General features: G+C 33.5%; 1 protein-coding gene across 1 annotated transcript in view; it reads left to right on the top strand.

The window, feature by feature from the left end:
• Positions 1 to 12,524, top strand: part of LOC147075936 (potassium channel subfamily K member 6-like) — a 252,092-nt gene that overhangs the window by 99,901 nt on the left and 139,667 nt on the right. The window lies entirely within an intron of this gene.

Here is a 12,524-nt window from a genome sequence, read left to right as displayed (position 1 = left end):
TTGCTTTGAGAATTGTATACGCGTGTTTAGTAAGTATATAAAGATTATTTTTGGGTCTCTTTTCAACTATTTGTAGAATCATTTACAAATAGCGTGTCAACAATACAAAACTCTATTCAGGAACATATTTGCTGATAATAATTAATGTAATTGTATAAGAATTTTTGCTATAATAATAATTCTACAACGACACAAAGAAGGCCTCAATCAGAATATTATTAAGGGTGGGAATTAATCACACATCACGTTAGTCAAAATTAACATCAATATGACATATTAAAACATTTATAAAATAATAACGTTTTCACATTTAAAAATTAATTTCCACAACTCGGTATACGTACCTACTATTACATCTGAATATAATATGTATGTACAATATTATTAAGTATACTCATGTTAAAATATTCTTTTAATAAATTTAACTACAAAGAAGAGCAAAATATATTTTCCGTCGCTACGCTTATTTATTTTAAAGTGTTACAATAATCTATTGACAAGATATAACTATTTCTTTCTTTAATGAAAATCTACATTTAGACAGTTGGTTGTCAATCATTTTTGTGAAACCATCCATTTCCAATGTGAATTTCATCTTTTTTAATGTTGTCCGCACCTTTTGAAAACAGTCAAACAAACAAAATCCTTGACTTATTTAATGATGGTAGAATATGCATCAATGAATTGACTTTAGATGTAGGTACTATAAAAATAATTATACAAACTTTTTGCCTGATATAACGCAAACTAATAAAATGGCAAAAAATGGAACTACGAACTACCATAGGACGCCATTTTGAAAATGTCATTCGAATGTCAGATTTTGTCCAGTTACGAGTCTTGATTGGGTAGTTTTTGACAGTGGCTCCCCCATCCCATTCTTCAGATAAGCGATCGAATATCTATTGTTTATAAAAATATCAAATTACTTTGCAGTAATATATTCTCAGCGAATCCATTTCCAGTAAACAATTCAGCTAGACCAGCAAGTCGATTGGCGAAATTAGAGACGGTGTATTATTACATCATATCACAGCATATTTATACCATTACGGTGTATTAGCTGAATAATCATTTTTCATAGTATTTTCTTACAACTGCAATAACAAATAATATTTCATTTCGCCACTCAATTTAAAACGCTGACTCTATATTTAGTTTAATATGATTATGTAACAGAATTTAATGTTAATGTACTACCTTTTATTGTATAAATAACGAAGAACAATTTATCTCAATGTCACTCGAATCAGAGTACTTAGCTAGTAACTATCATGTATAATATACTATTGTACCGATACGCTGCTAATAAATCTCACCCTGCTACATCGTAGACTTCGTCATTATCATCATCCTCTACCTACACACCGAACACCACACTAGAGTGACCCAACAACTGTGTAGGTCTGTAACTACTTATTAATCATAGCAACGTTGGTATAATTTTTAAATTACACTTTGCAATATGCAAGTGATTGCGTCAAATTTCAGATAGATATAAAATTATTTGACAAGTTAACTATTCGCTTTCCATTAGGTCTATACTCTGGATTCACACATTGAAATACTAATTATTTTGAATATTCCAGATATCTGTGGTGAAAGGTGGAGGTAGCGTATTTAGTTCTAATATAAATAGTGCATACTAAGCTTTATCAGTTATATTTAATTGTTTTTGTTGAACTAAAGATATAAATTGCACATGATATTGGTGTTGAAGTTTTTAAAGTTCTATTAAACTAAAGCAAAACATGATAGATATTCGATAAAAAAATATTCTTCTATCTATTATGGATTGGTTGAAGCAGGGTTTAATTAAACTTTAAAATCTCACAAACGCCATCTGAAACGAAAATAAACAAGTATGACTGATAAAGTTTAATGTGCACTATTTATATCAGATCTCTACAGCCTACCTATACTTTATTATTATTATTATTTATAACCATGCCCTTGCTTTTTCGTACAAGGTGGTTGGGTGGGTTAGTTGCATTGATGTGGGGCTAATTAGGTTCCTCCATTTATATCTTTAATTTTCTTTATGGCCAGGATTAAATATTTTGTGTAGTGTTTGTTCTTGTATTGTTCAATTGCTTAGTACTTCGTGAGGCTTTTGGAGGTCAATTTCATGTGTATGCTGTCTACATCGAGTCCTGAGAGTCCATCGCTCCCTTTCTAGTATAGGGCAGTCGTTGACGACATGCCACGCAGTTTGAGATGTGTTGCCGTCACATGGACAACAGCCATCACCCCTCAATTTAAATCTTTTTAGATAAGCTCGCACCGCTCCGTGGCTTGTTAGTATCTGTGTGAGTTCGTGTGATATTTTTATGTTCCTGGCAAGAGTGATGGCAGAGTTTATGTTTGGAATAAATTTCTGCGTTATTGATCCTGTGGGGGATGTTGTGTATATGTGGTTCCATAGCTCTATTGTGTCTTCGTTTAGTTTTATAATTTGATCTAGGCAGTGTTTAATTGAATTTTAAAAACTAGCCAATACCATCTTCATGCTGTATTCTTAGTTCAATGAAAATAAATAAGTATGATTGACAAAGTGGTGCTCTATTTACGTTGGATCTCAAAAGTCTACCTCCATATTTTGCCACTGCCAGATATGGAATTCGCACGTTGCCATTTAAATAAAAACACAATTATTAAAAAAACAAAAATCTTTATCTTCATGACGTCGCGACCATATTGACAGAAGTTTTAAAGTAGTTGTTTAAAATTTACAATTGCATATTTGTATTTGAAGTCAATTTACTTAACATAACACTCTTGGATCCTTGTGTTCTCGTGTATGTATGTTTGGTTTCATCTCCTGCTAATAATTACATAACTAGTTTTCACTTAGAATGCTGCAAATTCAAAACTGTCCTATTTTTAGTTATCTTATTTATTGCAATGAATATCATTTAGACTACCTACCAGTAGCGAAGGGTAGAGGTAGTCTGTTAAGATCCGCCATAAAAGTGGACGTATTTGTTTTATTGAACCAAGCCTTTTACAATTCACACATTATTAATTAGTTTTAAAATATCAATTAAACCCTACCTAACCAAACCATAATAATTTTAGTATATTTTGGGTGATACGACAAAATTATGCACACTTTTTCATTCATATTTACTTGTTTTCGTTGGATTAAGAATATAATATATTACATGTGCTGTCTAAACCAAACCATAGTAGATATCAAATATTATTCAATCTGTAAAATATCCAAAATAATGTATGGTTTAATGGCATCATTTTAGATATTTTAGACATGGCTTGGTTTTCACAGTGTTTTATTGAATTTTAAAAAACTATAGACAAATTATGGATTTAGTTCAATGAAAACAAAATAAATACGCATGACTGATAAAGTTTATTGTGGACTATTTATGTCGGATCTTAACAGCCTACCTCCACTCTTCGCCTCTGCTACCTACACTAAGTGTAGTGTTATAAAACCAGTGGTGCGTTTAGTGACTCGGAGACTCGATTCATTGACTGATCACATTAAAATAACTAATAATTGTGTGACCGGTATGAAATATTTAGAGGCCCTTTCTTAAACCTTCTAACGAAATGATTTCGTCATCTTCGTAAAAGTAAATCGCTGTATAAAACAGACGATACTATATTCTTCAACGTGTTAAAAATTTACCTTAACCCGCCTTATTCTAACACAATTTATCTCCTTTAATGGCGCTGGAAGTACATGTGGCTCAAGCAGAAGTGGACTTTATTGATTATACTTAAGCCACGATGCCTTCCCAGAAACCACTTGACAAATGCTCTCGGAGATATTTACCAACGTGGGTCTGTAACCAGGAGCGAGCCTTTATTATTTAAACGAGGTATTTAAAATGAAAATAACAAGGGATAAGTAGCGTAGAATATTTTCTTTTCATATTGAAATTCACGAAAATGCAAAAATACACAATAGCTTTTGTTGAATTTCGTAACTATAATCGATCATGTGAAAGACCTTTTATAATTTTAAAATTTCTTTTATGAGTTTCATTTTGTGTATCTGGCGAGATTAATATAAAATATAAGGTTGTTTATTAATTTATTTAAAGATTTCGGATTACGGACCAAGTTATATAATTTTGTTATTATTATTATTATTATCAGAATAATATGATAAAATCAGAAACACGTCTCGTTCAACACTTTATCCAAAATATCTGTTATTATTTTTATAAATAATATGAATACAAAAATTAATAGAATAAATAATAAAAAAAACAATTAACGTTTCTTAGATAATATGGTAGATCTGTCTATATCAGTAGCCATGGGTGGAGGTAGGATGTTAAGATCCGCGATAAATAGTGCACATTAAACTTTGTTAGTCGTTGGTATTTGTTTTTATTGAACTAAGACTACACTTTACAGATGGTATTGGTTAGTTTTTAAAAATCAATTAAGCCCTGCTCCAGCCAAACCACACTAGTTTGGTATATTTTGGGTGATAGGACAACATTTTGCACACTTTTTAATTCATTCTTATATGTTTTCGTATGATTAAGAATACATATTACACAATATATTGTTGTTTTTTTTTTAAATTCATAATATTATTTTATATAAAAAATATCCAAAGTTATGTATGATTTAATCGCGTAATTTTAGATATTTTATAGATAGGCGAGTTTTTTTGACTATTATCTATTATGGCTCGGTTTTCGCGGGGTTTAATTGAATTTTAAAAACTAACCAATGCCATCTGTAAATTATGGTCTTATTTCAATGAAAACAAATACGTATGATTGACAAAGTTTAGTGTGCACTATTTATGGCAGATCTTAACAGCCTAACTCCACCCTTCGCCACTGGTCTATATATTATGTAATCAAAACGATAATTAACATATTAGAATATATTACCCAATGTATAGACTATATTTAGTTAAAATGATGACTGTTTATTAGCTCAATCTTTAACTATTATGATATACAATTAGGTAAGTATATTTTTGATAAATTAAGAATTTAGTGAATAATCTAATTTATATCCCTAAATACACGAATAATGAAGAAAATTATATTACAGTTTATTTATTGTAACATAATTATATTTACATATCGAGAGCACGTTTGAACTTATTATAAGTAAGGGTACCTAAGTAAAACTTGGCTTTATGTGAGTGATCTAAACACGAGTAAGTACGCGACATTGTCAAAACGAGTACTTTTTACAACGTTTTTATTAGCTCGTATTCTTATTTGTCCGGTGGTTGTTTGTCCGGTACAAATCTTGCAATCGATTTTAACTAACTTCCCGACTAGCTAGACATTTGAAACTTTTAGAATATATCAGAACACGATGCCAATGCATTATTTTAATACTTTTAGCCATCTTTAAGTGGAATTGAATTCATTTTCAGTAAATTCTGTTTCGTAAAAAAGTTATTTCGGAGAAATCCGTAATCCAATCCACTATTATTGGTTGCTAAGTGGGTGGTCCTAGCAACAAAATTATTAATATATACGTGCGTTACTACATGACATTTCAGTATTCTATATTTGTTTGTTTGTTTGTTTTTTATTTACTTCATATCAAGTACAAGTTTGAGCATATTGAACATAATAATTCAACGGAAAATTTAAAAACGTTTTATATGAAAATTCTTTTTATCTTGTAATTATTATATTTTATTAAATGTCTATCAGTTTTTCATCTCGTAGATACCATTACAAAAACTTCACTGTAAAATAGTTAGTAGAAAGCCCGCTTTTGAAACCGTAGGGGTAGGTTTGAATTTCGTTTTTACTAAAAATTATATTATCTTCTATGTGTAATCAAGAGCGAAAGTTTAATAGGTTGAGTAAACGATTATAATCCATTCCTCACAACAAATCTCCAGTTTTGAAGACGCCTAAATTGTCTTCTAATTAGAAAAAATGCTAATACACCTTTTTTTTTTAATTATTTAAAAAAAAAATACACTCCCACGGTTAGATACCAAACTTTCTTTAGTTTATTTTAGCTAAATATTATATTTATAAGGAAAGGATTCCTTATGAATAATATTAACTTTGTCAAACACTTAATAGATGGGTTCCTACCTTGACTTAACTATGTAAATAAGATTTTGTTACAGAAGTATATCAAATTTCAAAACGGGCGGCTTGTAAAACTTTACCCTACCATTATTACAATGACAAAAAAAAAATGTTTTGTAAAAGCAATTTCCTTCGATAGCGTAATTAGAATAACAATGTCACATTCAACTTTTTCAAAAATTTCAAGCGGTTTATATAGAAAGAAAACAATATTTTATTACTGTTTGAGGTCCTAAATACTACTAAATTACTACGTAAAGGTAACATAATATACATAAATTTTACATAACCGATTTTTTTTTAAACGGTACATGTTCAAAAACGAGCGTTACCATAATCTTACTCCCTACTTCATTTATCGTTTGTCAATTTATTTATGCCGTATGTTGTAGCTTAGCCACTGGGAAATGCCAATAGAAATGGCGTATTTCAAAAAAATAACATCTTATTCTTAGGTCAATAATTATTATAAAGCAAACATTATTCGTAGAATATTTGTCACATTTAAATGGTCAAAGACATAGCTTATAATTAGTATCTTTAGAATTATCTTCAAATGTGTTAATCTTGCCCATTTTTTGAATAATAAAATGCCTACTTCTTGTCAAATTTGGGATCACAGAGATTATCAATATATTTCTTTATCGTAAATATTTCACACAACATAAATTTTACTAATGGTCTTATAAATGCTTTTAACATTAATAAATCTAAAAAATCTTAACACCACTGCCCATGGATGTACTGAAATATAGTGTGTACTTCGCCAGTAATTAAGTCCGCCGTACTTAGTGATAATACGGTAAAACCAATTAGCACAGCAAGTTCAAAAACGACTGTTGAAAAGCGAGCGCAAAGTAAGCGCCGAGCATCGACAAAACAACAAATCGATGCAAATTCAAAAAATGCAGCGTTAGAACGATTGCGTCCTGGAAAGGAAAATTATCCTGCACTCGGGGTTATCCCAGCAGTCGCCCCAGAAGAGGACTCCTCATCGTCACCCGAGGCCTCACAACCGAAACCAGCTGAAGATTTACCTACGCCTAGGATTGTTGATGGATGGGCCACCGTTGCACGGAATCGACGTGTCGCGGTTCGGGAAAACCTCGCTGGACGAGCGAAAACTGTTGTGAAGCAGTATCACATCTGCCCGTTTCACAGAGATACAACAACGGCTGATGTTTTAACCTATTTAAATAAGTTATGTACCGCTGATTTCACAGTCGTGAAAATTAAATCAAGGGGGGACTACGCATCCTTCAAGGTAGGTATCCCTTCTGATGTCACGGACACTGTTTTGAGGGCGGATAACTGGCCACGTCACTCATTAATAAAAGAATGGGTGTCGAGAGTGGAAACTCCACGGTTGCCGGTTAGCTGACTTCGGAACAGTCACCGTTCAGATAAACTGTTTTTTTACTATCAGAATGTTCGCGGCTTGAAGACAAAATCTGTGGAATTCTTGAACGGCGTATTAGCTGACGACTATGACGTCATAGCGTTAACTGAAACGTGGTTTAATGACAGTGTTTTCAGTCGTGAATATTTTGGTGGTGATTATGCTGTCTTTAGAAGGGATCGAGACTCCGGAACAGGCCTCAGGCAGGGAGGAGGCTGCTTCCTGGGAGTTAGAAATATGGAAAGGTTGCAGGCCGAACGTTTTCGTATTTTGGAGACTTCTAACGAGGACCTTTGGGTTAGCCTAACCTGTAACGGAGAAACTGTCTACGTTTGTGTCGTGTATTTTCTTCCAGCAAGTGAAATGGACGCGTATAAACTTTTTGTTGAAAAAATGTTATCTAGTATCGTCGTATTTGGGGATAAGAGGGTTATCATGATGGGAGATTTTAACCTAAACTCAGCGCGCAGCGGTGAAGGGTCAAGAGTGAACTGGAATTTCTGTGTGCTGTTTTTGGATTTTCCCAGTACAATGATATTCTTAACTCTAAAGTTGGACTTCTGGATAGGATTTTCAGTAACGCTATTTTATCAATTTCTCGATGTACATTACCTTTGATACGAGAGGATGTGTACCACCCTACATTGGTTTTTTTTTACACGTATTTCATGCGATTCGCCCGCTGCGAACAGAAATTCCCTCACACGGAGCTAATTGGTGTGGGGGATGGAAGTTTGATGGTGGAAATTTCAAGCTGATTTACTCTTTAATGAGTGAAGTAGATTGGAGTGAGTTGCGTGAGATTTTTGATGTGAATGAGGCGGTACAATACTTTTATAATGTTGTATATAATGTGTTTAATAAATGTTTTTCAAGGAAGTCACTATGTCGAGGTGGAAGACGATATCCGAAGTGGTTTTCTCGGGAGATTATTAGAGACATTAGAGTCAAGCACTACTATCATACAGCCTGGAAGGCTAAGCATGGTCAGCATGACTATGAAATGTTTGGCCTTTATCGTATGAGACAAGCTGTTCGGCTGGCCTATCGAACATATATGGAATCGGTAAAGGATTGCATTCGCGAAAATCCTAAATTGTTTTGGGATTATAAAAAATCATTAAGAAAGGATGGTGGATTTGCCAATTCGATGACTTGGAAGGGCGAAGAGGTGACTGGGCATAGAATGGCAGAAGCATTTGCTGGTAATTTCAGGTCCGTCTACGCAAGTAGTATTCCGAATCTGGATGTCGCCTCAACGTCAAGAAAACGATCGTGCGGTGCCCAATCCGTTGACATCTTCCCAATTGATGAAGGCGACGTGTTTAGATTTATTAAAAAACTTAAGAATACTCGCTCTTTGGGACCGGATAACGTCCCTACATTTTTTTTAAAGGGGTGTGTTGATTTTGTCAAAGGCCCACTTGCATATATATATAATCTTACAATGGAGACAGGTATCTTTCCAGAAATATGGAAGATGTCGAAGGTGACTCCAATTCATAAGAGTGGTACATAGTCGTCAGTAGAAAACTACAGGCCGGTAGCTGTTCTCTCTGCCCCAGCAAAAGTTCTGGAGACGATCATGCACAGCATGATTTCTCCAAAAATTGAGTCATTTATAATGAATGAACAGCATGGATTAAGAGCAGGCCGATCAACGGAAACCAACCTGATGGTATTCACTGATTATGTGTCGTCAGTACTAGATAGAGGCGGCCAGGTTGACTGTTCTTACAATGATTTCTCAAAGGCATTTGACAGAGTCGATCACGATATTCTAATGGAAAAACTCCAACTTATTGGATTGTCGGATCGATTTTTGAAGCTATTCGGGGTTATTTTAGGAACCGTCAACAATACGTTTCGTACGGCCTTTATCAGTCGCAGACCTTTTACACATTTTCTGGTGTCCCCCAGGGCTCAAACTTAGGACCATTGCTGTTCACGATTTTTATAAATGACATAGCATTGGTAATTAAAAATGCTATGTTTTTGTTGTTTGCTGACGACTTGAAACTCTTCATGGAAGTTGTCACCTTGGACGATTGTCGTCAACTCCAACTTGATATAGATAATATATTAGATTGGGGCAGGCGTAACAAATTGGACTTCAATATTGATAAATGCAATGTTTTATCGTTTACTAAAGCCTCACGAGTGTTGTTTTTCCAGTACTCGATGAATGGCGTCGAAAGAGAGTAGGTTTGTCGTTTGGGCTCCGCATCAGTTGAAGTACGGCCTTATGGTGGAGAGAGTCCAAAAGAAATTTTTAAGACTCCTTTACTTTCGGCTGTATGGATATTATCCGTGGCTCTATCCGACTGATTTTCTCTTAGGGATGCTTACATACTGTAGCTTAAAATTTAGAAGGGATCTTTATTTAGCTACACATTTTTTCAGACTTATATGCGGCGTAAATGTAAACTCTGCCATTCTTGGTGGTGTTGGCTTGTGTGTCTCTGATAATTACCTTAGGAATCGAGGGCATCCGTTGTTTGTTCTCCCACGGTGCAGAACTATTCTGCCATTAGTAATGCCAATTGGGAGGGCAGTAACCATGTTTAATGAAATCGCTTCGGATATTGATATATACCACTTACGTGAGGGTGAATTTAGGTGGACGTTGTTTTATAAGTTTTTAAGATATGGTCTATCAAAGTTCACTCTGTGTGCTTCCATCTAATTTTATTTTGTTACTTATTTTATTTATTTTATTATTTTATTACTTATTCTCTGTATTTTTATTTAAATTAATAACACTTATTTTATATCATGTCGTGAACGCTTTGAATTTATAATTTGTTATATTCATTATATGTAAAATAAATAAATTTGATTTGATTTGATTATATTTTAAAACATTAGATCGAGAGGTTTAAAAGAATACTATTTTATGTAATATGCAGTCATCAAATGTTTAAAATAAATATAAATGATAATAAGGCATCAAAATTATATAAATAGATTATCTACAACGTTTAAGGAATGTCCAGGATCATGCTTTGAAAATATAATAAAATCTCCATTATGACCTACGCGGCGCATTAAAATTATACTGCGGTGATGTGAAAGCTGTGTTTATTCCATTTTGTTTATTTGTATATAACTTACACTCGTTTAATACTCCATCTCTCAAATCTTATTCTTTACTTAGGAGTCTATTTTATGCAAATGTAATTGCATTATGTCTCCCCGTCATCTTTTATTACCATTCTGATTATCTACATATGTGATGAGATGACTAATGTTTTTATTAAAATCAGATATCTTGGATAAAATCGTAACGAACGTCTATTAATTTCATTCAGCAATGCGGCGCCCAATTGTCCTGGCGCCCAGTTCTCCCATTCCCATCTTGGTTACCTAACAGTAACATTTTGTTCATTTATATTTCAGGTTATTTACTTCATAAAAAACATTATATTTTATAGACATTCATTACCAATCAAAACTAGGAGTGAAAGACAGAAGGGACTTAGTTTTTATTACAACAATAGTGGATAATTAAAAATACAACTTAAATCCATAGCATGTTTACTATAGTAATAAACAATAATTAAAATATCCATTTTGAATTAATATTACTTGAAAAAATATATCTGTGGTGTTAGGTCAAATTATGATAAGCTTAAAGATAGCAATTTCAATATAGTTTTACTAACTTTTTTGAAAGCTTCTATTTTGTCAATCGAAAAATTAAGAGGAAACAAATCAGAAAACGTCACAGAATTATTGTGTAATGGTTTAAAAAATATCACTGGAAAACTGCACTAGAAAATTAAATAATTAGTTATGCTAGCACAGAATTAATGATACACTAGTACGTTTATTTTAGATTTGGTATACCATGAAGACTTCAGAAATAATTATTACATATGTTTTTTGGGCCGACTGCGTATTACGAGTCATTACACGACTAGTAAGAATCATTAAAATAGTAGTAGTGTTTAATTGTCAGCTAAATGTAATTTACCACCTCTTATCGGTCTAATGCGTCGATGACATTGAGTTGCTTTACAAGCTACAAGCCAGCGCGATTCATCGAACTAGCTAGCAGGCAGATTGTAAACAATCAACAAAGTTGAAAGCCGGGCTACTTTACCCGTTGCCTCGGATAGTGGCGACCTCCCGGTAAAAAACGAACTACTCAATACGTCCTGTCAAAATAGTACCAAAAATGACGGTTTAAACTCGCTAGCTTGTTGGCTTCTGAGCGAGTGGAAAGTTTTGTGTGTCATCATCACAATCGCACTAGCTGACTCGTCCGCTTTTAAACCCGCCGACTAGCAGCCTGTAAAGTAGCTCAATGTCATCTACGCATAAAGGGAAAAATTAACGAACAATTCACAAAGTTTAAGGATGTGACATTGATAAACTTTGTGAATTATTTTTTTTAAATACAAACAAATAGTTTATGAAAATATTAGCAAGTGACCTACGCCAGTTAGTAATTAATATTATTAATATTTTGATTTAAATACAGAATCCGACTACTAACGTTAACACAATTTGTGAAGCGCTTCAAAAAAATAACTATTGCTAGTAGATAGGACAAACACCGCTCACTTGGTAAAGCACGTTGGCGCGAATCCAGCGGATGTGGGTTCAAAATCCGCTTGGCGTCGTATTTTTTTCAAGAAGATTTTTTATAGTAAATAATTATTATATCTGAGGTGGCTTTGAAGTGTTTATATGAGTTTTGTGCTTATCGTAAATTTATCAAATGCCACAGATACGCTTTTAGCAAGTTGACAAGACTGTAAAGCCGCGTCCAGACGCATGTAATGTGACGTATAATGTAACGCAAATTTGTCGTATGGACGTAGTTACGATTCTTACATGCAACGCTCGTAACGACGTTCGCACTGATCCATCGGCTGTCGGTTTTTAACACAACCACAAAGGCGCTCGATCGAAAGGCAATCGAACAACAGCAGGATTGCGTCGAGATCGTGTGCCGTCCATACAATTCGCGATACTTTACATGTTACATTACACGCGTACATCGGGGAGTGAATTGAATATTGTCATGGTAAAATATAACCTAAGAACTAATTATTCAA

The sequence above is a fragment of the Rhyacophila brunnea genome, unplaced genomic scaffold (genome assembly GCF_057557595.1).
Source record: "Rhyacophila brunnea isolate RB1 unplaced genomic scaffold, BYU_Rbru_1.0 scaffold_14, whole genome shotgun sequence".
Classification (NCBI taxonomy): domain Eukaryota; kingdom Metazoa; phylum Arthropoda; class Insecta; order Trichoptera; family Rhyacophilidae; genus Rhyacophila; species Rhyacophila brunnea.
Note: the sequence above shows the minus strand (reverse complement) of the source record. Positions and strands in the feature narration are given on the sequence as shown.